Genomic DNA, 24,860 nt, shown 5'->3' with positions numbered 1-24,860 from the left:
GAAGGTTTCTTCTCCTCTATGAGCATACCAAGTTTTCTAATTTTTTTTCCACCTCCCCTGCCCAACATATGAGCCTCAATTGATGGTGCTCTGATTGCCTTGTTCCTTTAAGCACTAAAGGCTCCGGGAGTGGAGTTTGCACACTTGGTGGTACCCAGATGATGCATATTGGTTCATAAAGGCTCAATGATTGGGCTGCTGGGATAATGCGGTCATGCCTTTGCTACTGCAAGAAAATAACTATGTAACCCGAGGCCTCTTTACTCTGCCCTAGCCTATTGGTGTTTTTATTTCATGAAATGTTTTCCTCTCCCCAATTTTTCTTGCAGCAAATTTCATTGTCTCTACTCCCTCTTACTTGCATTCCTTTGCTTCAGCTTTCTTACTCCTGTACTTCTATTTCTCACCCTCCTACAATTACTCTGCTTAAACCTTACTCCTTGTCATATTATGTATTTTTGCTCTTTCATTTTCTTAAACGTTCTCCCTTTCGTGATCCGACTCACTCAATCTATTTTGCTCCTTTTAACTGTCCTCACATTTTGATTGCTTATCTGTATTTCTAATTCCATTCGCTTCATCGTCCTGTTTCTCTCGGTTGGATTGGACAGTGCCACTTAGCACCCCATCATTGGCCTTTTTTAAGGCTGCTTCTAGACTTATTAGCAGTTCTGCAGGCGCTTGCATTGCAACAGTTATATAGGACTCCCTCTCTCTGTGGGCAACAAAGTGCTTGCCTACATGGGCAGCATGCTAGCCCTGTAAGCCAGGGTCTGTGGATGCATGGGTGTGGCCATTTTCGTGTCCTAGCAAGGGAACATGAGGGCATCACGCAGACAAATGACCATGCCACTGCCCTCGGTTAGCTAACAAAATGCCACCATAATGGAAGTACACAGGGTTCATTCACTTTTGTGCCCTGGTGCCATTGCACGGCTGCTCTATTGATGGCCTACCTCTGCTTATTTAGCAATTTTGTGGCAAGTCTTAATTTGTTGAATAAAGATATTGGTTCTCAGGGATTAAATGCAATTTTTCCCAATATTACAGGTTTTTATATGAAAATACTGGTGATGGGTCAGGTGGTCTCCATATTCATGCCACTTTATTCCCGCAATCACATTCCAGATACTGATCAGATTTACTATTTTTCTAGTTTTAGAAATTAAAATGCCTGAAGCAAATTGAGATGGAAGTCATGGAGTCTGGTTTCAGCATCTCTCCCCCTTGAACCCCCAGAAGGTCCTAGTGTGCAATATATGCAGTTTTCAAAGGGCCTGTGTCTGCCTGTCGGATCTCTGGCTAACTGGCCTGCAAGCGTATAAGGGGATGGAAGGAGGAGCAGCCAGGGGACATTGGTTGGTCAGTTGATGACTGGAAAGGGGGCAGGTAGGGTAGTTTTTACATCATTAAATAAATGCCAAAGTGAGTATGAGCTGCAGGACTAAATCCAGAGCATGGCCGAGGGTATGATTGCTCGAGAGCTGTGGGATGGTTTAGAAATGCTGCAGGTGTGGACAATCTAAACCTAACGGACTAGCTGGTTTTCAGTCTGGTTGAAACATTCTAGACTATAAGGGTGATAGACTATCTGGTCTGCTCAACACCGGTTGTTGATTCTTGAACCTCAAGCTTCCATTAAAATGATCCTGGTGTTCATTGTAAAACTGCTCCCACCAAAACAGTTGACCATTATTCCCTTTTCAAACCTCAAGTGGTGAATTGCTACACTGACCAACTGCTAGTTGTCCGTGCCATTGGGAACCTATCCCATCAATGGTGCAGCTTCACTGTATGCAGATCCTTTTCTCAACCTGTTTCTGTCCACTCCCCAGGTGTGCACTTCTGAAGCAACAAAAGGGACCTGATTGCATCCGTGCTGATCTGGAGAAGTACTGTGAAGGTCCAGTCTCCGGTAAGTTCCATACCCTACAATCGACATTGGAGCACTGTGTGCGCCCAGCTCTGAGAGAACGATTTTACCATATACATACCCTGGGACATTCTTATCACTTTGCTAGCATGAACCCTTATGTAGGCCCTTCTGTTCAAAATTATAGGCCTTGGTTAGCTTGGCCAGAGTACTGCCATTTTCTGTTAAAATAAGCAGAAAGCAGGTCTGATCAAGATTTTATCCAGCTCCACCAACAGCAAGGCTACTCGCTCCTGTTCTGGCCCCACCCTACTCGTGTGATAAGTTCACGAACGTTAAGGTTCAACATCCCCCTGTGATTTCAACACACAAAGGGGCCACATCCTGGATCTGTGCATGAGAAAAAGGGAACTTCCCACCATCCACGTCAAACTGAAATGATGGATGTGGTAACAGGGCGTACAGATTAGTACATATACATATAAATAAAATCCTTTTGCGCAATAAAATGTTTCTGCCGCCCAAGGAAAATTTATGACAAACTTCCAGTCTACGAGGCCTGACCTTTAGTCTAGTATACGTGCCGTAGTTACGAGAAGGGCTGCATTTTGAATGTATGGATGGGAAAAGTACGAAGTAGGCCGTACGTGATGCAAATAGGGTACGTGGCATGGGGGGCGCGAGATGACGTTACCATAGACTTCTCACCACCTTAAAGCATATAAAAAGGAGGTTCAGAGACATCTTTGAATTACTTCTCGTGAGTTTTTTACAAGGGTTACTCGAGAACCCTTGTACTTGTACTTTAAATTTGGTGCTTTATTTTATATTTTGTCATTAAATGTTGCATTTGCTCTATATTCTCTTAACCTTGCTTTTTCCCTTTATTACATTTGAAGTGTTTACCTTGTAATTGCAGGATTTCTCACTTATAGGCAGATGTGAGTATTCTCAAATAATATGTACTTAGCTTTTTGAATGCATTTTGCCACAAATGATAAATGTGTCTTTAAGGTTTTAGACTTTCTCTCTAGCAGTTTAGAAGCCTGTATTCAGTAAATGCAATATTCACTAAATGCAATGTTCAGTAATGAAATCTAATCCACGTGACTACCTGAGAATGCGGAGCACTGGATTCAAAACTAATGTGATTTTTATGCTTTTGTATTCAAGTATCTTGAAGTTGCATTTTCTTAATATAACTGTTAACCTTTCAGCTTTGGTTTCCACGGCTCACATGTCTGTTTTCTCTATTTTTAGAGCAAGCGGCACACCCCGGTGCAAATTAAGCCGCCCCTTTTGTCCCTAGCTCACTCTCACGATCATCCCAGCGCAGGCTTTCTGAGCCGTTGCGCCCAGCCCCTTGCCTTTCTGCCCCGTAATAAATCTCCTTCTAACAGCTCAACAAGGCTTTCAAAGTGAAACAAAATGCAGTACTAACCATGAGTTTATGCCTGGAGAGCAGCCCCCTGCACACCTCCTACAGCCTGCCCTGTGATAATCAACATTGTTGCCACCCACTCCCTCCTTTTCCTCGATGGCCAGTCCCACTCCTAGCCATTGAAGTTCATGGAGTTTTGCAAATCTTCCCAGGGCCACTGTTCATGTGCCCCAAAAGTAACTCGATCCATGGCGTTTTAACCCCGCACTCCCTCATGTGAGGTCATTGCTGTAGCTTGTTCCTGCAGATTGACTAAGTCCTCACATGCCTGGTGCTTGTGTAGTAAGACATCTTTAAAGTTTAGTAGAGTTCCCCCAGGAGATTCATGACACTTCCTCAAAGCAGTCATTTCTTTTCAACTACTGTTTTATTGTCTCTGTTTTTGCCTCTTACCAGAGGGTTACAGGGCAACGCCCCTTTTTCCCATTAACACCAGTCTCCCCTGAAGCGAAGTCTTCTGGTAATTCAAATTTCTGAAGCATCTTTGACTTTGCATTGACTACTTAATTTTTATTTTTCCTGAACTCTAGGAAAGGCCTGAGCACTCAAGCCATGTTAAATGACAGCTATTGATTGATACTTAATTTAAGAACAAGGGAACCCGCAAAAATGGCTGAGGACCACGGGTGTCAATTATACTTTAAAAGAACAAAGGTCCTTAGCATATGTTTAGGAATGGGTAGAGAATAGAATATAGACCACAATAGGATACTATATAGTTCCAATGTCCAGCCGGACATGGATTTTTATGAAATTCAGAGAATCAAGTGAAGGGTACATGAACAACAATACTTAGAGTAGGGCACAGTCCTGTACCTTACATTGATGGGAGGGTGTGCAGACGTCAAAGGACAATTCAAACAGTTATACAGTTACAGGCAAAGACTGAGCAGATTGGCCACTCGTAGTTCAGTATGTAAAAGGATTCAGTAAGTATAGCCAAAATAGTAATCCCACGAGTTAGGCACAGTGGTCATATGTGACACTATTAGAGAAAGTCGACGTTTCGATCCCTTGCTCAAAATTTTACAGGATTATCATCAGGACTAGAGAATAACATTTGCCTGGTATATACAGTCAAAGCCTGTTAAGGGAAACAGGGGGGGGAAAAAAGAAAGAAAAGTGACCAGTAAGAATCACTTGGAACATTCAGAAATTTACATTAGGTCAACGCATGTATGTTAATCACATAAAGAATTGGTGCTCGAACGGTTGATTGAGTTTAGCAGTTGTGGCAAACAAATACTGACTATAGGTAATTGTGACATGGTGTAAGAGGCTATTGTGACATGGCTTAAAAGAACATTTGCCCGAGAGCGGTATAACAATGTGCCATGCACGGAGCCCGTGGGTGGTATACTTATGGCGTACTCTTTGTGTCATAAATTAGAGTTAGAAAACATTTCTCACTTCTACACGACTGACGCAGTAATTTCTGCCCACCTGGGGGAGAGTTAGACTAAACTGGATAGTGACAGATAGAGGAACTGGATAATTACTCAAAAGAAACATCAACGGTGAAACAATATATCATGATGAAAGTGCCCATGATCGGTATAGATGTTGCGTAACATAGTAACATCATTTGTTAAAACCAGAACGGTCTTATAACATTTAATAAACATACGACAATTGTAGCTGTACTGAGAAGACGGTGCAGTGTATGTGCCCACCCAGCCGAAAGTTAGTTGGTTGTTAAAGCAAATCCCGTGAGGAGGCGTCTTACTGGGTCTGATGGGATGGGGCAGGTCATGTGGGGCACACCGCTTGCTTTGTGAGAAATTTAAGATAGAGTAGTGAAGGCTTACCACGATACGGCAGTAAGGCGACTGTGGGGGGCTGGCCAGCCTGACCCCACCTTGATAAATATGGTCTGAGTCCGCTGTGGGGCAAAAGGGTGCCAGTCAGTGGTGGTATTTCAATAGGGAGTGAAAAGGGCAAAAGAAAAAGTGGGCCAGTGTCGTCTACCTCTGGCGGAGAAACGGAGTGGTTGCTCCGAAGGGGGCGTGTTGCCCCTTGCTTATGGCGGCCTGGTATATGTGGTCGCTTGGGTGGATCTCCAAGGTGTAGCTACTACTGGTGGCGGGTTGTTGAGACTGGGTTCCGCTGGCGAAGAAAAGTTAAAAAAGGGGTTGTGGTTAAAGCGCTGTTCTGGTGGGAACAGTTACGGGGATCCGAGAGTCAGGAGCGGTGAGGGAGTCTTACCTAAAATAAGCGGAGGTTAGCAGTAATGTGCTACCGGCAGAAGATGCAGCAATGTGCTTCACGAGTGCTGCGTGATGGCAGACACAGGGTGTAGTGAAAACAACCAGTGCTTAAATGGAGACAGGCCGCCGCTATTGTGAATGAGTCACTGGTGGACGAAATGGAAAAGGGACTAACAGGTGGAGCTCAATGGATGCCGCCATCTTGGTTGAGTGAGTCACTGGTGGACGAGATTGAGAAGGGACTCACAAGCGGAGCTCAATGGGTGCTGCCATCTTGGTTGAGTGAAACCGGTCCAAGGGAATGTTGTGGCAGTGCCCCAACACTGACACACTCTGTACCATGGATGTAGAGTCATTGTATACGAATATTCCGCAGACAACAGCCTTGCTGGTCATACAGAAAACCTTAGAGTCTCGCCCACTCGCACATACGGTTCCCACTCTATTCATCCTTCAACTCCTTGAACTCTGCTTAACTCTGAATTTCTTCATCTTTGAGAACACATATTACCAGCACATTAAGGGGACTTCCATGGGGGCTATTTTTGCCCCCAACCTGGTAATTCTGTTTATGGAGCAATTAGAAACTGGTTCCATTCTGACGTCTACTAACCCATTCTTCACAGGCATTTATTTATGGCGAAGATATATTGACGACGTCTTTATCATTTGGAATCAGGATACCAGCACACTGTATCAATTTCTCCACTGGCTAAATAATAACTGTTATGGTTAGTCTTTCACCATCACCCATGACAAATCAGCAATCTCCTTTCTTGACCTTGCAATTTTCCATTCAGAGGGCGAGTTACTCACACGCCTCTACAGAGAGCCTACAGAGCGCAATACACTCTTGAGCTACGCAAGCAACCACCCACGAGCACTAAGGGACTCACTTCTGTACTCCCAATTGCTTAGAATCAGACGGAATTGTTCCTCCAGAGGATTATTTCAAGGAAGCAGCAATTCTTTCTTGCAAGCTAAAAGATCGTGGCTATCCAAAACGAATAGTGAGAAATGCCTCTAAACGAGCATGGTATTGCCCACGTGATCTCTTACTGACCCCTAAAACTAAAAACTAACTTGAAAGGATAGCCTGTGTAATTACCTTTTCACTAGTATCAAATAAATTAAGGAAATCAAATAAATTAAGGAAATCAATCATACAGCATTGGCCAACCATCAATGCAGGCTGCTTTAATATTGAGAGACAGACCTCTGTGTGCCTTTCGCAAAAGTAGGAACCTGAAGGACCACCTTGTCGGAGCAGCTCTCCCCGCCCCATTCCTACACACAACAATTGACACTGTCTGGGATTTGACCCCCATCGTAGGTCATGCTAAGTGTGGGTGGATGCAATGATTGTGAATTCACGATAGAGGGTAAGAACTTCACTTTCAATAACATCACAGTGGACCGACTAGCATTTTCAAATTGTAACACCAGCAATGTAATTTACTTGATACAATGTCCATGCCTGAAATTGTATGTAGGCCAGACCACCCAGAAAGCCAAAACCCGAATTTGTCAACACAGAAGCCGCATCAGATGCAAGACACCAAACGCACCATTTGTGGACCATTTTTCTGTTGCCAACCATAACGAAGACATTCGCTGGACTATTCTGAAAGTTCTCGAGCTGCCTCAAAGAGGTGGCAATATCGCCCAACTACTCAATCATGAGGAACTAAAAACAATGATTCAGTTCGATACAATCCGAAATGGCCTCAACAAAAGCGAGGACTGGAATACTTTGCTATGATCGCATAGCAATTGACACTTCCCTACATCAATTGCTTTGTACAGTATCCTGCTGGCATATTTTTCATGTAGTTCCATACTTCCATGGTGGTGTATACCTTTTCAAGCCAGAACCTGATCCTCAATTTAATTTCTTTTGCTCTTTTCCTAAATTTTAATCCCATTTTTAATATGTAACTATTTTGTCACTTGTCACCATTATCTTCTCACTTCCTCAATCGCACAACACTTCCACAACATTCCCTCGAACCTGTTTCACTCAACCAAGATGGCGGCACCCATTGAGTTCCAGCAGTTAGTCCCTTTTCCATTTCGTCCACCAGTGACTCATTCACAATGGCAGCGGCCTGTCTCCATTTAAGCACTGGTTGTTTTCACTACGCCCTGTGTCTGCCATCACGCAGCACTTGTGAAGCACATTGCTGCATCTTCTGCCGGTAGCACATTACTGCTAACCTCCGCTTATTTTAGGTAAGACTCCCTCGCCGCTCCTGACTCTCGGATCCCCGTAACTGTTCCCACCAGAACAGTGCTTTAACCCCAACCCCTTTTTTAACTTTTCTTCCCCAGCGGAACCCAGTCTCAACAACCCGCCACCAGTAGTGGCTACACCTTGGAGATCCACCCAAGCGACCACATATACCAGGCCGCCAAAAGCAAAGGGCAACATGCCCCCTTCGGAGCAACCACTCCGTTTCTCGGCCAGAGGTAGGCGACATTGGCCCACTTTTTCTTTTGCCCTGTTCACGCCCTATTGAAATGACACCACTGACTGGCACCCTTTTGCCCCACAGTGGACTCTGACCATATTTATCAAGGTGGGATCAGGCTGGCCAGCCCCACAGTCTCCTTACTGCCGTACCGTGGTAAGCCTTCACTACTCCATCTTAAATTTCTCACAAAGCAAGCGGTGTGCCCTTCATAACCTGCCCCATCCCATCAGACCCAGTAAGACTCCTCCTCACGGGATTCATTTTAACAACAACCAACTTTCGGCTGGGTGGGCACATACACTGTGCCGTCTTAAGTACAGCTACAATTGTCGTATGTTTATTAAATGTTAGAAGACAGTTCTGGTTTTAACAAATGATGTTACCATGTTACGCAACATCTATACCGATCACGGGCACTTCATCGTGATATATTGTTTCACTGCTTTTGTTTCTTTTGAGTAATTATCCGGTTCCTCTGTCACTATCCAGTTTAGTCTAACTCTCCCCCAGGTGGGCAAGAATCACTGCGTCGGTCGTGTAGAAGTGAGAAATGTTTCCTAACTCTAATTTATGACACAAAGAGTACGCCATAAGTATACCACCCACGGGCTCCGTGCATGGCACAATGGCACATTGTTATACTGCTCTCGGGGCCAATGTTCTTTTAAGCCATGTCACAATAGCCATTCTTACACCATGTCACAATTACCTATAGTCATTATTTGTTTGCCACAACAGCTAAACTCAAGTGACCATTCGAGCACCAATTCTTTGTGATTAACATACATGCGTTGACCTAATGTAAATTTCTGAATGTTCCAAGTGATTCTTGCTGGTCACTTTTCTTTCTTTTTTTCCCCCTGTTTTCTCTTAACAGGCTTTAACTGTATATACCAGGCAAATGTTAATCTCTAGTCCTGATGATCCCGTACAATTTTGAGCAAGGGATCGAAACGTCAACTTTCTCTAATAGTGTCACATATGACCACTGTGCCTAACTCGTGTGATTACTATTTTGGCTATACTTACTGAATCCTTTTACATACTGAAATACAAGTAGCCAATTTGCTCAGTCTTTGCCTGTAATTGTATAACTGTTTGTCCTAAACTGTTTGAATTGTCCTTTGACGTCTGCACACCCTCACCTCAATTTACGATACAGGACTGTGCCCTACTCTAAATGTTGTTGTTCATGTACCCTTCACTTGATTCTCTGAATTTCATAAAAATAAAAATCCATGTCCGTCTGGACATTGGAACTATACAGTATCCTATTGTGGTCTATATTCTATTCCCTACCCATTCCTAAACATATGCTAAGGACCTTTTGTTCTTTTAAAGCTATTGATTGATTGTTGGCGAATTTCAGTGAGCACCACAGGCTTTACCTGCATTGTGCCAGTTTACCTTAAGTAGTTCCCATTAGTTGACCACCCCCTTCTCCCCCTCCAAGACGCAGGCTCCTATTCACTTTGTAGGAGCCATCTGTCGTGGTGGGCGGTAAGTTTTTGAGGGAGGATGCTGGTGGGACGCACACATACACAACACTTACAGACACTCACACACCCACCACTTTTTACCAAACATTCATGCATTCACGCACCAAACACTAATTCAAAATAAAACAAAACACTCTTGCCTGCAGCCAGCTCTCCCTCTGAGGTTCCAGTAGGCTTAGGACTGATGCCTTTCCTCATTGGCTGACCTGAGGGAAGGCAGCAGTCCAAATGTCATCAGACTGGGATGGGGTCAGAAAGACAGCTGACTCCACCCAACTCTGTGATGAAATGTCTCTGACACTCGACCCAGGGCACTTCAGGGCTTAAAACAGAAGCACCCAGGTGCTAGGCAATCAGTAATGCTACCTCTTGTCACAGAGGGGAGGGCCTTGCGGACCCTTGCTAAGCTGAGGACTTCACGCCCACAGGAGCTGACTTCCTCAGCCTAGCAAACCGCAGCTGAAGCAGGCAAGAGCCTGGGTATTTTGCTCATATCTGGCTCCTAGCTGCTTGAACTGAAAGTGAACAGTGTCTGTCAGGCTGGCAGACACTGTTCCTGAGGGGCAAAAGATGAAGGGTCGTGGCCCTTCAGCCCCAAAGGACCAGCCGCGCCTGGCCATCTGATCTCTGATCCACACATGGTGACCGCAAAGGCAGTGGTTGGAGTGCTTAAAGAAAAGATGAGGGGACGCTAATTACATTATCTCGTGTCCATGACTGGTGCTCAGAATCCACAGAGCTAAGACCAAGTCCACTTGCAGGTGTCAAAGCTAGCACTGTAGGTACAGTGCAAAAAGGGATTTTTCTTAAGGGTATTTTTTTTCTTCAGGAGCGCTACTAACTTACCATTCTGGGGTGGTGTGGTATGCCCATCTGACTCTTTGTACGTCATTGCAGAAATTGCTCTTGTCGAGTCAACCACATATATGGTGATCTGATGTGTAGAAAAGTGCTTAGAAATTCTGCTGGAGGTGGTAAGTGGTGGGTGGACTCCAATCCAATCGTTTTTAACTCTCCCACTTACTATCTTAAATGGCTGGATCATTAGCCCCTGTGACGGCACCACCTTTGCAGGGGCTCTACGACTGCTTGCCTGTTAAGGCTGTAAGTTGAGTGAGGGACCACATCAGTTCAATTGAGAAAGATAGTGGCACTAATGTCGCAAACCAAAAAGGGGGTCTATGTTCCATAGATGTGGGTGCTAGTCACCCTCGCACTAATAAAAGAAGAAACCAGTGAAAGAAGAGAGAATAGGACTAGGATCCACTTTGCAAGAGGGAGAACCAAAGTTGTCTCTTGTTGCCCTCACACACCCCGAAGGATGTCATGCTTCATCTGGCATTTGCTCCTTGTTGGGCCAGCGCTGCGATGTCCAAAGGGTCACTTCAGCAGAGATATTTTAAGTGAACAGTCGTTAGATGAATGCGGGTGTGTTGATGGAGTGGGTCCTATGTGCACAGTGTGTGTGTGTAATGATAAATATGACTAAAGGATACCAGAGGGGTGAACATTTTACTGTCAGTCCCTTTGCCATACTAAAAAAACCAGAAGGTTGTGCGTTACCCCTGTGAAAACACCTCTGTTTACTACCCCATGACGAAATAGGCACCACCCTTGCAGGGGCTCTAGTATTGCTTGCCCATTAAGGCTTTAAGTAATTTGAGAATGAGGGACCACGCCAGTTTTATTAGAGCAAAATAGTGGCACTAATGTCACACACTGAATAATCAAAAGGACAGCAGGATCTTTAGACTGGCTGTTAATTAAGGCACCATATTCGTGTTGGAAGTTGGGAAGAGCGGCAAAAGAAAAATCCTTTCAATCTTGTGACTTGCCAATAGTTTTTCCTCTAGCCCCTCTGATCACCATTTGGATCTTCCAGTAAGATTTCACTACAATCATCTATTCCTACTTGCAGTAATCTCGATGAAAATATAAAATTACAAATGTGAATGAGCTACCTCCTTTGTTTGGATCCTTTCTAGGGATCAGCTCTTCACCTACCCAGCCTCCTGCTTGTGCTGCTTCATCTCAATCACTTCACACTTAGCTGAACATCTGTCCCTACCACAGACTCACGCTGTCATCTCGGGCCACTTTGAGCAGACCACTCAACAGATGCTCCAAAGTACATTAATGGAGGATGTGAAACCCTGGGATTCCTTGCCGTCTATCTACTTTCCCAGTGACAGAGAGATCCTGGACTTTGACATGGACAATGTGCTTAGTGAAGGTAAAATTGTAATCCTCCATCTCCTGCATGGCATCACATCTTGCTTTCCACCATCAAAAGTTTGCATGGTTTCAAAGAAGTGTTACTTTCTCAATACTTCTACTTTGTGCTTTGGTGCAACTGTTTTAAACAGTCTGTATTTGTAGGTCTTTGAATAGGAAAGGTGCCGTTGCACTAGCTAGATATAGCTACAGTTCCCTAATTCAGGGTCACCTTTAACTGGCCCTTTGGCAAAACACGTTTTAAATAGCAAATGTGTATTTTCAGTGCTCTTGCATATCCTTAGTTGTTTTGTCAAGTTTATTATCTTGTTCAGGGATAAATATTCTGTATTTCAAGTTCTATATCCTACATGGTCGACTGGCGGGGTTGGTGTGCTTTCAGAGAGTTTGAGGCCAAGGTATGGTCAGTCTTAACAATGTGTGACAATAGGCTTCACAATAAATTTTTAAAAAAAGAATCCTCCTTGTTAGAAGTTTGGGCTCTGTAAGGATTCATATAGAGTATATCGAAGAGAACCTGCTCTTAGGGAATTATATAGGATACAGCAAGAGTTTGTTGTAATCCCTTGTCTAGAAAAAATACTTTTTCTCTAGAGACCACTCACACACCAGGGTTGCCCTTATGTGGCATGCTTCATCATTAGAGTTCCTCTCAATCCCCTATGGTTTGAGGCGTGCTGTGACTTGCGAATTACGTAGGAGCACTTTTTATTGTAGATTGTGCACTGCAGTGATGTGGAGTGGAAATGGAAAGAAAATTTAAAAATACCGAACTCGTTGGCCACTCTTTTATTCCCCGCCCCTAGTTGGTATGGTTATGAATCTGGGGTAGTTTACTGAGAAGAAACCTGACCTTAATGAGTCTGGTTGTCTCAGTAATGTGTTTTGTCAACCTGTTCAAAGATGTTCCCCTAATGGCTCTAAATCAGGACTCCTCAGGGTCCAGTCCTGTGAGTACCACCCTAGTGAATCCTTTGAGGATGGACACAAACCATGCACACCTAATACGCTCTGTAAACATAAGGTTCTAGGGATTAATCAGTGTTTCTGTAGTTGCTATATTCTTGCATCATGGTCAAAGCCAGGGGTAGATGGGCTTGTAGTCACATTTTAGTCAAAGCCACCTCTGGTACATGTCTTGCTTTGCCTTTCAGATAATACAGAATTTACCACACTGGCTCAAACCCGGCGAAGCAAAACGTAAAACAAATCAACACCTAGAAAAGGGTTTTATTTTACAAAATGCAAAGACTCTCTTTTTAGAATAAGGATTCGGGTTTTATTTTACACAATGTTCTCTTAACAGAAAGGCTGTCCCAGATGCCAAAATGAACAACATTGAAAAATATATGGAGATTTATTTATATGCAAGCAATATTAACACACTTGGTAAATTCAACCGGTAAATGCATGAATACCACAAATAAACCAACAGCAAATAATGTGACAACACAAGAAAATATGTTGGACATCCTCCTAGAGATCAGAAAGATGTGCACTGAATCGCAAAGAAAACACCTCAAATGATCAAAGCCACTGGCCACACATCACAGTGACAAGAATCAAAACTCAACACTTCATCTTGTGCAAACACTGCATCTTAGCCCACTCCTGACTGGGAGATTAAACAGCCGGGTATAAGTGCCTCCGCAACCAGGGTTCCGCTGTATGGAAGTACTCATCTGTCCCCATTCAGATTCCAAAATCCAGGTTTCTAAGTCAACCCTCCGCTTTATTATCTCAAAACGCACACAAGAAGGTTCGAGAATCTTCATTCGGACGCCTAAGGAATCTTTCTGGAACTGGCTAGCATGCCATGGCAGAAAGGAGTTCCCACGTCCCCTCTACATTCTTGTGTGTTCCAGCCTTTATCTTGATGAAGCTCAGGAAAGCCTTCCAGGGTACATTAAACAATCTCTCACAAAAACCATCCTTGAACATGATTAACCCAAACCACTTGCAAGCGTGATAAAGCTCAAGCCAAGCAGAATCAGATTTCAGGATGACATGAGTCCATGTCAAAGCCAATAGTAAGAAATTAATAATACTTCCAAGGGTACACTACTGCACATTTGTGCACCACCGCTCCTAACCCTGCACTTCAAGACCAAAATGTTATTTCTCTTTCTCCCTCCACCCATTCTATTCTTGGCTCAGCTGTTCTACTCTGACAGCTCCTACTGAAAGACTTGAAGATTACAAAAAAGTAACCTTTAAGAGAAACAAGGCATATGCAGGACGCCCTACATTCAGGCTAGGATAAAATAACCCACCAAAGTCAATTAAAATAATGGTAGTCTAAGATCATCACTGGGTGTCGCACCACAAGAGTGCAGCTAGCACTACAGTACAATAACCTAATTCTCTCCCTGGTACCCGTATACAGTATGCGAGGGATGCTGGGTGTAAAGTCAATACAGCGAATTGTTTGCCAATTGACTACATCCATCTGTTTATAGATGTTGACTTCCTTGGTGAAATTGTGCAGCAAACAAATTTGCACGTTGAAGAATTTCTGAGGGAGCACGGAGGCACTCCCGGGCCTCATTGTAGGGCATGTAAGCGGACTTCCACTTCATTAGGGGAATTGAAGATGTTGTTGGACCTCGCGCTTAAAATGGGGGGTAGTGCATAAACCAACCTTGCTGTCCTACTGGTCCACGCGCACGGTTTGGTTAACACCCATCTGCGCACCATTGTTTTTTGCTATTGCAGCCCATGCTGCATTTCAATGACCATTCTGCTGCATTGCCCTGGGACCATCCAGACCATGAGGGTTGTTTTCAATTCAGCCTGTTGTGAATCCTTTGTCTGCCCGGTTTCCAGAGGTTTATACTCCTGGAAACAATAAAGCCATCAATGTGTCCATGATCTTGTGTAAATGGTGGCTGCTGTTTAGGCAGTGCATTCTGAGAACTCGCTATGGCATCAAGCTGCACATGCTGTGTGGGAGCTCGACTGGCTGTGTGTACAGCTTGAGACTGTATACAGGGAAGGACATCTCTCTAAACCCTATTGGTTGCCCTCCTACACTAGGGGTCATAGGAAAGATTGGACGGGAGCTTGTCCAGTCACTCTTTCACAAAGGTTATAACCACAATGCGGACAATTTCTATACATAAGTAGAGCTGTTCAGTGAGCTGTACAAAGCTGACACTATGGCACGATTCATTTTCTCCACAAAGGATTCCCACAGGAGCTTCTTTGGAAGAAGTTACAGAAATCCCAGAGCACTCTGTTTCGTTCCAACTAACTGCTCGCAGTCAAGTTCTTAGATAGGCATAACGTGTACATGTTCACTAGAAATCATGCTGAGATCACTTCCCCTGTCACGGTTTGGGGTCAGAGGGCTGAAGTCCACAAGCGTACCTGTATACTTGACTACAAGAAGTACATGGGCAGAGTGGACAAGAATGACCAGGTTCTTCATCCATACAATTAAAACTCGCACTTGGTATAAGAAACTGTTTACTCACCTGATCCAGATGGCAACATACAATGCATGTTGTTTATAGTTAGACCACCACAGGAAGACTCATGTCTTTCCTTGACTTTCAGTTGTCTGTGAAAGTCTCACTGCTGCAGAAGCTTCCACTTCATGTGTTCTGGAGGATGTGGCAAGGCTGCAGGAGTGACACTTTGCTGATAAAATTCCTGCAACACCCAAAGATGAGTGACCATGTCATCGTTGCAAAGTGTGCTCGATGTAGGGAAAAGAGGCAGGAGTCTTGTGTTCCCTGTCCCCCATTCCCAAGTAAGCCTACCTTCTGTTTTCCTATTTGCTTTGTTGTATCACACTAAAGGAAAATACTGGGAAATTTACTGAGGGGGAGCTGCCAATAGGTAAACTTTTCAATTGGTGTGAATGGATACCTCTTGTCTGTGGGCCACTCCTTTGCTATGTAAGCAGCCGCAGAATAATTATTCCTCTACTTCAGGAAATCATTGCCTTCTCGTCGCCTTTATCTGCTTTCAGAATGTGGTGGTTGTTCTCTTCGTCAATGGAAAAGTACAATAGTCTCCGCACTGCACATACTAGTGAACAGAACATGCAGCACATTGTCACTGAGTACCCTGTTTGGCAAAAAGTTAGTCTTGACTGGATTTTGAAGTTCTTGTTAGGGAACCTATGTATACTACACAAGGACCACCCTGATGGCCTTTGAGAACCGTAGTAAGTGTATTCAGTCCAGCAAATATCCAATGGGACCTATTCACCAACATTTTTTTTTTTATTATAATTTTTTCGCAACATTTTTATCCCCCCAAATTATTACAGTCAAGCTTTCAGCACAAAGTAATAAAATTACATAAACCAATACTGTACAAAACAAATACATTCTTACAACAGATCACTGTAGAAAAAAGAAAAAATGGCACTGCAAATCAACGCCTACATCATACTGCTGTTTACCCAACCCCTTCCCTGATTTGCCTGGCTTTCCATCGTGTGATGGGTTGCCACATCTCCCCACCCAATATTTTTGCCCTACTACCCTTCCTCTCATATACCGCTTTCTCCAGATTATATGAGGCTAGTAACCTTGCTTTCCAAGTTTGAAATGTTGGGGGTATCTTGTCTAGCCATGCCCCGTGCAATGCTAATTCGAAATACAGCTGCCACCAAAAACAAACTCTGAGCCATCTTCACCCTCAGTCTTAACCCCCAGCAGTATCAATTCATCACTTAGTTTAGTCTTAATGTCCAATGAGCTCTCCAAAAAGTCTTCAATGGTTCTTTTCAAGGTGTACAGTTGTGGGCATTGTGCCGACATATGTACTATGTCGGCTTCAGTTGTATTACATCTAGGGCAAGTTATACCTTTCACCCCGCCCCACTGCGCTATTCTTGCCGGCGTATGGTAGAGGCAGAATAGTGTTTAAAATGCTGTGACTGCACCGTCGCCGAACACAGCACTGATCTTTCTAAGTCTAGAGACTTCTGAAATCCATCCGGGTTGGTCCCCACTTTTTCTACCCACTTCTTTGAGAATTTTTCTCTATCATCCTTTTTGAAGGCATACAGTTCTGCATACATCTGTCGTATCGTACAATATCTACTTTGTTCTACGTAATCCAATAACCTGCAATGTTTAAATCCTAGCGGGCCTCCCTTTTTATACCTCAGGTAACTCCTCACCTGTAAATACTTAAAGAAAGTGTTAGTGGGTATTTCAAATCTCCTTTGTAGTTCCTCGAATTGTATTACCCCCCTTCTGTATCCAAGAGGTCTCCTATTTTCCTGATGCCCCTGGCGTTCCATATCCTTATGGTTCCATCCCTAAAGATATCCCCCGGGAGTGTTTCATTAGATAATAATTTAGTGTATCTGCTAAATCTGCCAACTCCCAGTTTTTTTCCTACCCCCTTCCAAATCCTATATGCAGCTTTTAGGGTTTCAAACGTAGTATGTTTAAGAAGTTTATAGTCTATTGTATTCAAAAACCCGTCAACCGCGGCCTCCCCAGCGCAGTTCTATACACATTTGTAAAGCCAGTCCCACCACCTATTAATCCCTGAAAATATTGCAAAGCTGCAGCCCAATAATAAAGTTTAAAATCCGTTGCACCCCAACCCCCTTTTTCTCGTAAGTGTCATATGCCTGTAAGCCCTCCTAGTTTTCCCTTGTGCCCACACCAGTCTATTAAGAGTTGTTTCTAACTTAGTAAACCAAAATTGTTCAAAGAAAAGAGGGATGGCCCTAAACAGGTAAAGAAATTTCGGGAGTGTAACCATTTAAATTACGTTTATGCACCTCATTAACGTCAAATGTAGATTGTGGATTCTTTGTGTTTTTTACCTTAACTAGTAATGGTTCCATGTTTATCATCACTAATTCCTCCAAGTCCGCCGTCACCCTTACCCCCAGATACACTGCCTCCTTCAACACTCTGGGATCTGAATAGGCTGTATATTTATTCAAGATAATCTGGGTTTTCCCCTTATTTATCGAGTACCCTGACAGACCCCCGAAATCTGCTGCCTCCTGCTCTATTTCTCTTATAGCCCTCCCTGGTTCCATAGTTATCAATGCCACGTCGTCTGCATAGGCAAATAATTTGTATTCTGTATCTTGCAGCACAACCGGCAAGATATTATTGTTACCATTTAACCTCCTGAGCAGTGGATCTAAATATAAGGCAAAGAGTAGGGGTGATACCGGACAACCCTGCCTAGTTCCGCGTCTTATCCGCACCAGTTTAGTGAAGGTCTTATTTTCACCCTTGCCGTCGGCTGCTCATATAATACCTGTATGGCACTGATATATCCTTTGCCGAACCACTCCATAACGTTCCACAAGAACTCCCAGAGGACCCTGTCGAATGCCTTCTCCGCATCGAGGAATATGGCCGCGACAGGGTCTCCTGCTACCTCCGCAGCATCCATTATAGTGATGAGCTGTCTGGTGTGCTGGGTAGTCCCTTTCCCAGGGATAAAGCCATGCTGTGTCTTACTAACTAGCCCCTCAATAACTCTACTCAGTCTTTGTGCTAATGCTTTGGTATATATTTTAGCATCCGCGTTCAGGAGAGTAATAGGTCTGTATGACCCTGGATCTAATGGGGGTTTGTCTTTTTTCAAAATCACAATAATATTTGCTCCACCCCAGGACTGTGGTGCTAATCTATGTAACTGGGTCTGTCTAAAGGTCTCCAACATATCCTTCCCAAGCCTATCCCAAAACATTTTATAGAACTCAAATGGAATTTTGTCTGGCCCTGTAGCCTTCCCCCCTGGTAGATTAGTCACTGCCATTTTGACCTCCTGAAGTGATCAAGGTAGATCTAGATTCTCTTCTTACACTGTCCAATTTCTCATGTGATATCCCTGCCAAGTAATCCCTACTCTCTACTCCTATATCATCTGCATTATGGTCATACAGTTTCTCGTAGAACTCCCTGAATACCTCCTGAACCTCTTCTGTTTTATTGACTATTTCCCCTGCACTATTTCTGATTTCTTTAATTTCGCCTGCTGCCAGATTTTGTCTAGTTCTGATAGCCAGTAGGTGTCCTACCCTCTCGCTATACTCATAGCACTTTTCCTTCTTAGCAAGATAATTCCCTGCTGCCTTCTCCACCAAAGCTTCCCCTGCCTCTGCTTTCTTAACTTCAATCTCCAATAATAGCCCCTCTGTCTATTGAATTTTGTTTTGCCACTGCCATATTCAGTTGATCTTCTAATCTGTTCATTTCTTTTATTCAACAATCCAGCCTTGTTCTCTCCCTCTTGCTCCTCTTTAAAGTATAGCTCAGGGTTTCCCCCCCTTATCCCAGCCTTAAATGTGTCCCAAACCGTATTAGCTGGAGCAGAGCCTCTATTAATTTCACAAAACTGTACAATCCATTCATTCATCCTGTTGATATACCCTTCTTCTTTCAACGATCTTCTCTCGAATGACCAGATATAGAGATTGGGCCTCTCTCTATTCACCCTCGGCAGGGTCAGTACCAATATATTGTGATCCGAGATCAGTCTAGGCAACCGTTTAGTTTATCGTTAGACACAAGGACATAATCTAGCCTAGCAACCGTTCTGTGTGGTGCTGAGTAAAGTGCTCCCTGACCCAAATGGATTATATTTAGCCCAAACATCTGACAGAGCATTATTCTGCATCAAATTATTTACTGCATTACGCATTTTCCTTTTCCGCCCATCATATCTCCCTCCTCCTATTTTCCCCAGCCCGTACAGTCCAATAATATTGAAATCGCCGCAGAAAATTATCGGCTCTATCCAGAGTGCAAGTTCCTGATCTAGCCATTCAAACATTTCAGGGATATCATCATTTGGGCCATATACAGATACAATTGTTAAATTGCCAACATTAGTTTCCACCTGCACTATAATCCATCTCCCCTCAGGGTCCTCCTTTTTTTCTTCTGAGTTTTATAACTCCTTTTGTTCTTGTATCCTGACTTGTATTAGCCAGTAGGTCGTATCCCATCTGTTCCAGTCTAAATTTTTCTTTTCCCATAATATGCGTCTCCTGTAGACAAATCACATCTAATCTTAGCAATCTAAACAGGGATGCCGCCTTCTGCCTTTTTCCTCCATCATTTAATCCACATATATTCACTGTCGCCACCCTTAATGCCATATTCCGTTGTAGGTTTTTCCCATACACTTTGCCCACTTATTCCGTTCTGTTGCATATGTTAGAAGCTTCAATATCTCCTTCCAATTTGTCCTTTTGTGCTGTTTTTCCCGTATTACCAAGCCCTTCCCCTCCCCCCTCGCCCCACCCCCTTCCACCCACAACTACCCCTCCCCCCTTATACAGGCAAATAGGTCAATCCTGACCTATGTGTGGCTGTTTGCATTGTAGTGTCACCCTCCCTCCCAGTTGTCCATAGTACATAGTCCATAAACCAAGATCCTTATCCAGTTCCACGTGGCTACTCTTGTCCTACAGCATTGCTAATCTTCCTTACTTCCCCCTCCGTTGCTCCCTTAGCTCTTCAAGGTACTCCCCTGCTTTTACCTCAGAGAAAAACACCCTCGTGCGGCCAACGTTGATGATCTTAAGTTTCGCCGAGAACATCAAATATGCTTCTGTGCCTTGTTGCTGAAAAGGGGCAATTAATTGTCTTAGGCGCCAGCGCCTCTCTACAGTAACATGGCAAAAGTCAGGCCTTGCAAAAAATGTAACCCCCTCAACTGTTCTCTTAGAGTCCGGCCTGGATTTTTCCATCACCTCCTGCCTTGTCAGAAAGTTGCCAAAAAACACAAGCATCACCCTGAGCAGGGTATCCTGGTTCCCGCCTTGCCTTCTTTTAATTGTCAGTGGGAACCTGTGGGCCCTTTGTACCTCCTCTTCCCATTGCCACTGAGCCTCCGGGAAGGCGCCCCTTAGTAGCCGAATCACGTATCCCTTTGCGTCCTGCCCTTCCACCCCTTCCTCGAGCCCCAAAAGCCTCACGTTATTCCGTCTCTGACGGTTCTCAAAGTCCTCTACTTTCCATTGCATATCTTCCACTATCTTTTTCTGTTCCATCTTAAATTTTTGCCAGTCTGTTACTTCATCCTCCAATCTTCCCGTTCTTTCCTCTACCAACTCCACTCTCCCCTCCACTTCCTCATACTTTTTGTTCATCTTCCTTATGGAGGCTTGTATCTTTTTTGTATCCTGCCTAGCTCTGCGGCTTTCTGCCCTTGCCTCTCCCTGTATTTGCTTTAGCATATTGACTAATAAATCCAATGTAGCATGATTCCCCATCCCATCCTCCTCACTTGCAAAATCCTTCCCATGTGCCCCTTGCATACCCTCTTGAAGAATACCTGCTGTGGCAGAATAATCCCATAGAAGTTTTTTGTTTGTTCTTGCGAGGGAACGACATTTCGCAGCTGACTTTTTCTTCTTCTGCGCATTTATTGCCCCAGAGTCGGTGCTTTCTTCCTCCTCCTCCGCTGATAAATCCGATGTCTCCAGCTCTTCTCCCTCGCTGGATGAGCCTTTCCCCTAATTAACTGAGAAGAATTTGTCCCCTTCACGTTCCCTCTGTGAGTCTAGGCTCGCCAGACTTCCCCAATTCGCGTCCGGTTTCATCCTCAAATTATTACTGATCTCTGCCTCTACCTGTAACAAGGCATCCATCATTAGAGCATTATTCGTCCCTTCCACCTCCGCGTCAACTCCGCCGATTATTGTGGTGGTGGTCCTAGACTCCTTTTGCGTTGGCCCTCCATTTTCTTTCACTTCTACGGATTTCTTCTCCCCCGTGCAAGGTACTGTAGCAGGAGCCGCCTCAACTGCTCGATTCTCAACCGTAGCTGTGTTCCTCGTCGCTCCGCTCTGCTCCGCGCTGGGCGTGCTCTCTCCTGCGAGCCTCCCTGGTTGCTCGGCAACCCTGATGTTACTCTCCACGAGGACGAGCACACGCCACTGCCCCCCGGAGGTCCACCGGTCCGCTCCGCAGTCTGCACTGCAGTTTGCTCTGCAACGCCTCCGGCAGAACTCTTCCTGCTGCCGCCGACTCCACCCGTTACTCCTATCAGCCGCTGCTCCTCGGTGATGTCAGCAGAGCCCGCTCCGGTGCCCTTAGCAGGTCCGCCAGACAGAGCCGTCATGGATCTCTTAGCAAACGCTTCTGACAAGGTAGGCTGTCTCAGCGCCGCGTCCTTGTCCTTGTCTTTGCTCGATAAGCCGACATTTTTGTTGCTCTTTGCTCTCTCTACTAACTGCTGAGTTTAATGCTTCTCCTTGCAGTGGTTCACTTCGTGTCGCTCCAGCCTGTGCCTTCAGTTCTGCCTTCTTCTCTCTCTCAATCTTCAGTTGCTGCGCCTTCTTAGTTGCGCTTAATGCTGGAGTAGTTTTCCTGCCTGGTAGCAGGACTTTCGAGATAGCCCCCGGCCCGCTGACCTCCTTTGAACGCGACGACATTCTTCTCTTCTCCCCGCTGCAATCGCCTCTCCAGCGTTTAATCTGTGCCGTTCTCCAGAGCCTCAGAACTGCCCAGTGTATTAGCCACATGGCTTCACAACATCTTTCGTTACTGAAATCCTGCTCTAAGCCCGGGACAGGAGAGGGAGTAGAATGCGACTACTCCCTACAATGCACTAGCGGCCATCTTGCCCTATTCACCAACATTTATACTTCTTTTAAAAATGTGCAAACTCTATTATTAACTTGTATCACAGCCATGTTTTTGAAAAGGGATACGGGATACAATCTCTTGTATGAGGATTGTTTCAACATCTTTAATTTAAGATGTGAAAACAATCATAGAAGATATTGTGTACTGTACCCTTTCTCAAGAACCTTGTGTATGATGCAAGTTAGTAATTGAGTTTTAAGGCAGTCAAAGTAAGTGTCGGTGAATGTAACCCACAGGTCATTTGTTTGGTTTATTACTTTAGGGAACTTAAGCAATATACTCCAGCATGGCTAGCTTATTTTCAAAGGGAGATATGTTCGCTCAGTTCGAGATATGACCTACTGGGATACTCTGACACCCCCCACCCCCCCCCCAACTTGCATCCACAAACTGGAAGGAGTTGTATTTAGCACAGTGAGAGCATTGATGGCATGTGCCAGAACCATTTTCTCAAGCTGCAAGTAGCTAGATATTGGAAGGCATTAGTATATGGTAATTTGACTATTAGACAGGATTAGTCAAGACTCTGAGGACAGGCACACTTACGGGTTAGAACAGCTTACGCTAGCTGGGCTTTCCCAGGAATACTGCATAGGTAGAAGGCAGATGGTAAAGGTAGTACAGATGTGTGTCACAACTTAATCTTCACCCATGGATTCAAACCCATTGCTATGACTCTCGCACTGAATTTACTACACTACTTATGGTTCAATGCTGCTTGCTATGTACATCCTCCGTCAGAACTTAGTAGATGTTCAGTTTGTTGTATAAGTGCATTACAGTCACTGCAAATAATGGTGGTTTGGACATATGCTACATTGTCAGACTGCTCCATGTTTCATGTTCTACCCTTCATAGTTTATGATCTCTTTAGAAAATTTCCAGCATGTTTGTCTTAATTTCAAAGGTAGATGTGCTTGCTCAGTTCGAGATGAGGCTTTCGGGCCTACTCTGGCACCCCCCAACTTGCATCCACAAACAGGAAGGATTTGGATTTAGCACAGTGAGTGCCATGAAGGCGCATGAAAGACATGTCTTCCTGAGCCTCATATGGCTGTCATGGGAGCCATTAGTAAAGGTTCAATCAGCATGCGTTTGGTAACCCTTAGGAAGAAGGAGGAGTAGACTTGACGGGTGTAGTCCAACTCATTATGTCGTGTGGTGGGCCCTTGCATGGCGGTGGTATGTCTATGTGAGTGCAAGCGTTATGGTTGATTGGGCCTGTGACCGGTAGTATGGAAGCCTTGTGTGTAGTACGTGAATGGTGTGTGAATGGACCATAAAGCGGTTGGTGCCGTGAAGTGGCTTTATGGCTCACCATCAGAAGGCTTAGCTTCAATATTTATATACTTTGATAAGTATTTGAGCTTTGAAGCCAGCGTTTCTGGAGGTGCTAAAACCAACCAGTGTAAGTGGTGGATTAAATTTCATAGTAGTGTCAGATTTTTTTTTTTGGGCGGTATAATGGCCTTTTGTAAGAGCTTTTTTTTTTTTTTTTTTGTCAGCATGGGTAGCTGGGGATTTTGTGCCCTAGCTCAGTTATCACCTAGGCAAACAAGGTAAACACTGGGTGGTTGAAAAAAAATTCCAGCTAAAATTGATGTTTGCACGGGATTTTGGGTAGGCAAATGTCAGGGAGTTAGACAAACCTTAACTTCCTTGACTCCCACGGAGTCCAGTTTTCAGAACTGTGCAAGCTTGGTAGGTTTCTCTTGATGGCCACTGAGCCCGGGGCAAAAAAAAACTTGTGGCGCCCCTTGCAAAACCAGGTCTTTTTGCAATAGGTAATTTTGATGTCTCCATATTACATTTTGGGCCCATGCCTGTCTCGGGTACTTAATCCACCCACACAAGTGAGGTACCATTTTTATCGAAGACTTTGGTGAATGCAACGTGAGTGGAATTTTGTGGATCGACACAGATTCCAGAACTTTACATCACAGAAGTTTGCTAGGGATTCTGGGTAACAAAACCTGGTTAAAGCCATACAAGTCATCCCATCTTGGATTCCGCTGGGTGTTTAGTTTTCAAAAATGTTCAGGTATGCTAAGTATCCCTATGTGCCAGCTGAGCTAGGGTCCAAAAACCACAGCTAGGCACACTGCAAAAAAGGGTCAGTTTTCACTAGAAAAAAACGATGTGCCTATGTGTTCTGGGCCATGTCCTGTCGCGGGCACTATGCCTACCCACACAAGTGAGGTACCATTTATATCGAAAGACTTGGATAAACACAGAATAGTAAAATAAGTGTTACTGCCATGACTCTGACCTGCTTACAGAGAAGGAACTGGCATGTCCAGCAGCCCCCCAGAGCAGTATTGACCTGCCCTTCGCTTCCCTACAGACCTTCTCCCGTGGGCTCCTGGTTTGCTCAACAATGACTACAAGGCCAGAGTCAGATGAGACATCGATTCTGCAACCGATGCCCACAACACAAGTTCGAGTGGCCCAAAACCACAAGGCCCCCCCCCCCCCAGTGATCCTGACCTGGGATCTGGTGATCGTTGACCTCACTCAGTCTTCAAGAAGACTC

General features: G+C 44.4%; 1 long non-coding RNA gene across 2 annotated transcripts in view; it reads left to right on the top strand.

Annotated features, from left to right (window-relative positions):
- The first annotated feature begins 1,832 nt into the window (after window positions 1–1,832).
- Window positions 1,833–24,860, top strand: part of LOC144766704 (uncharacterized) — an 82,929-nt gene continuing 59,901 nt past the window's right edge. For both annotated transcript variants that reach the window (XR_013597889.1, XR_013597888.1), the window contains exon 1: window positions 1,833–1,915. This is a non-coding gene — a long non-coding RNA (uncharacterized LOC144766704). The remainder of the gene's footprint in view (window positions 1,916–24,860) is intronic.

This window comes from Lissotriton helveticus, chromosome 7 (assembly GCF_964261635.1).
Source record: "Lissotriton helveticus chromosome 7, aLisHel1.1, whole genome shotgun sequence".
In the NCBI taxonomy this organism is placed as follows: Eukaryota; Metazoa; Chordata; class Amphibia; order Caudata; family Salamandridae; genus Lissotriton; species Lissotriton helveticus.
The sequence above is the reverse complement of the archived record's forward strand: the minus strand, read 5'-3'. Positions and strand labels throughout refer to the sequence as shown.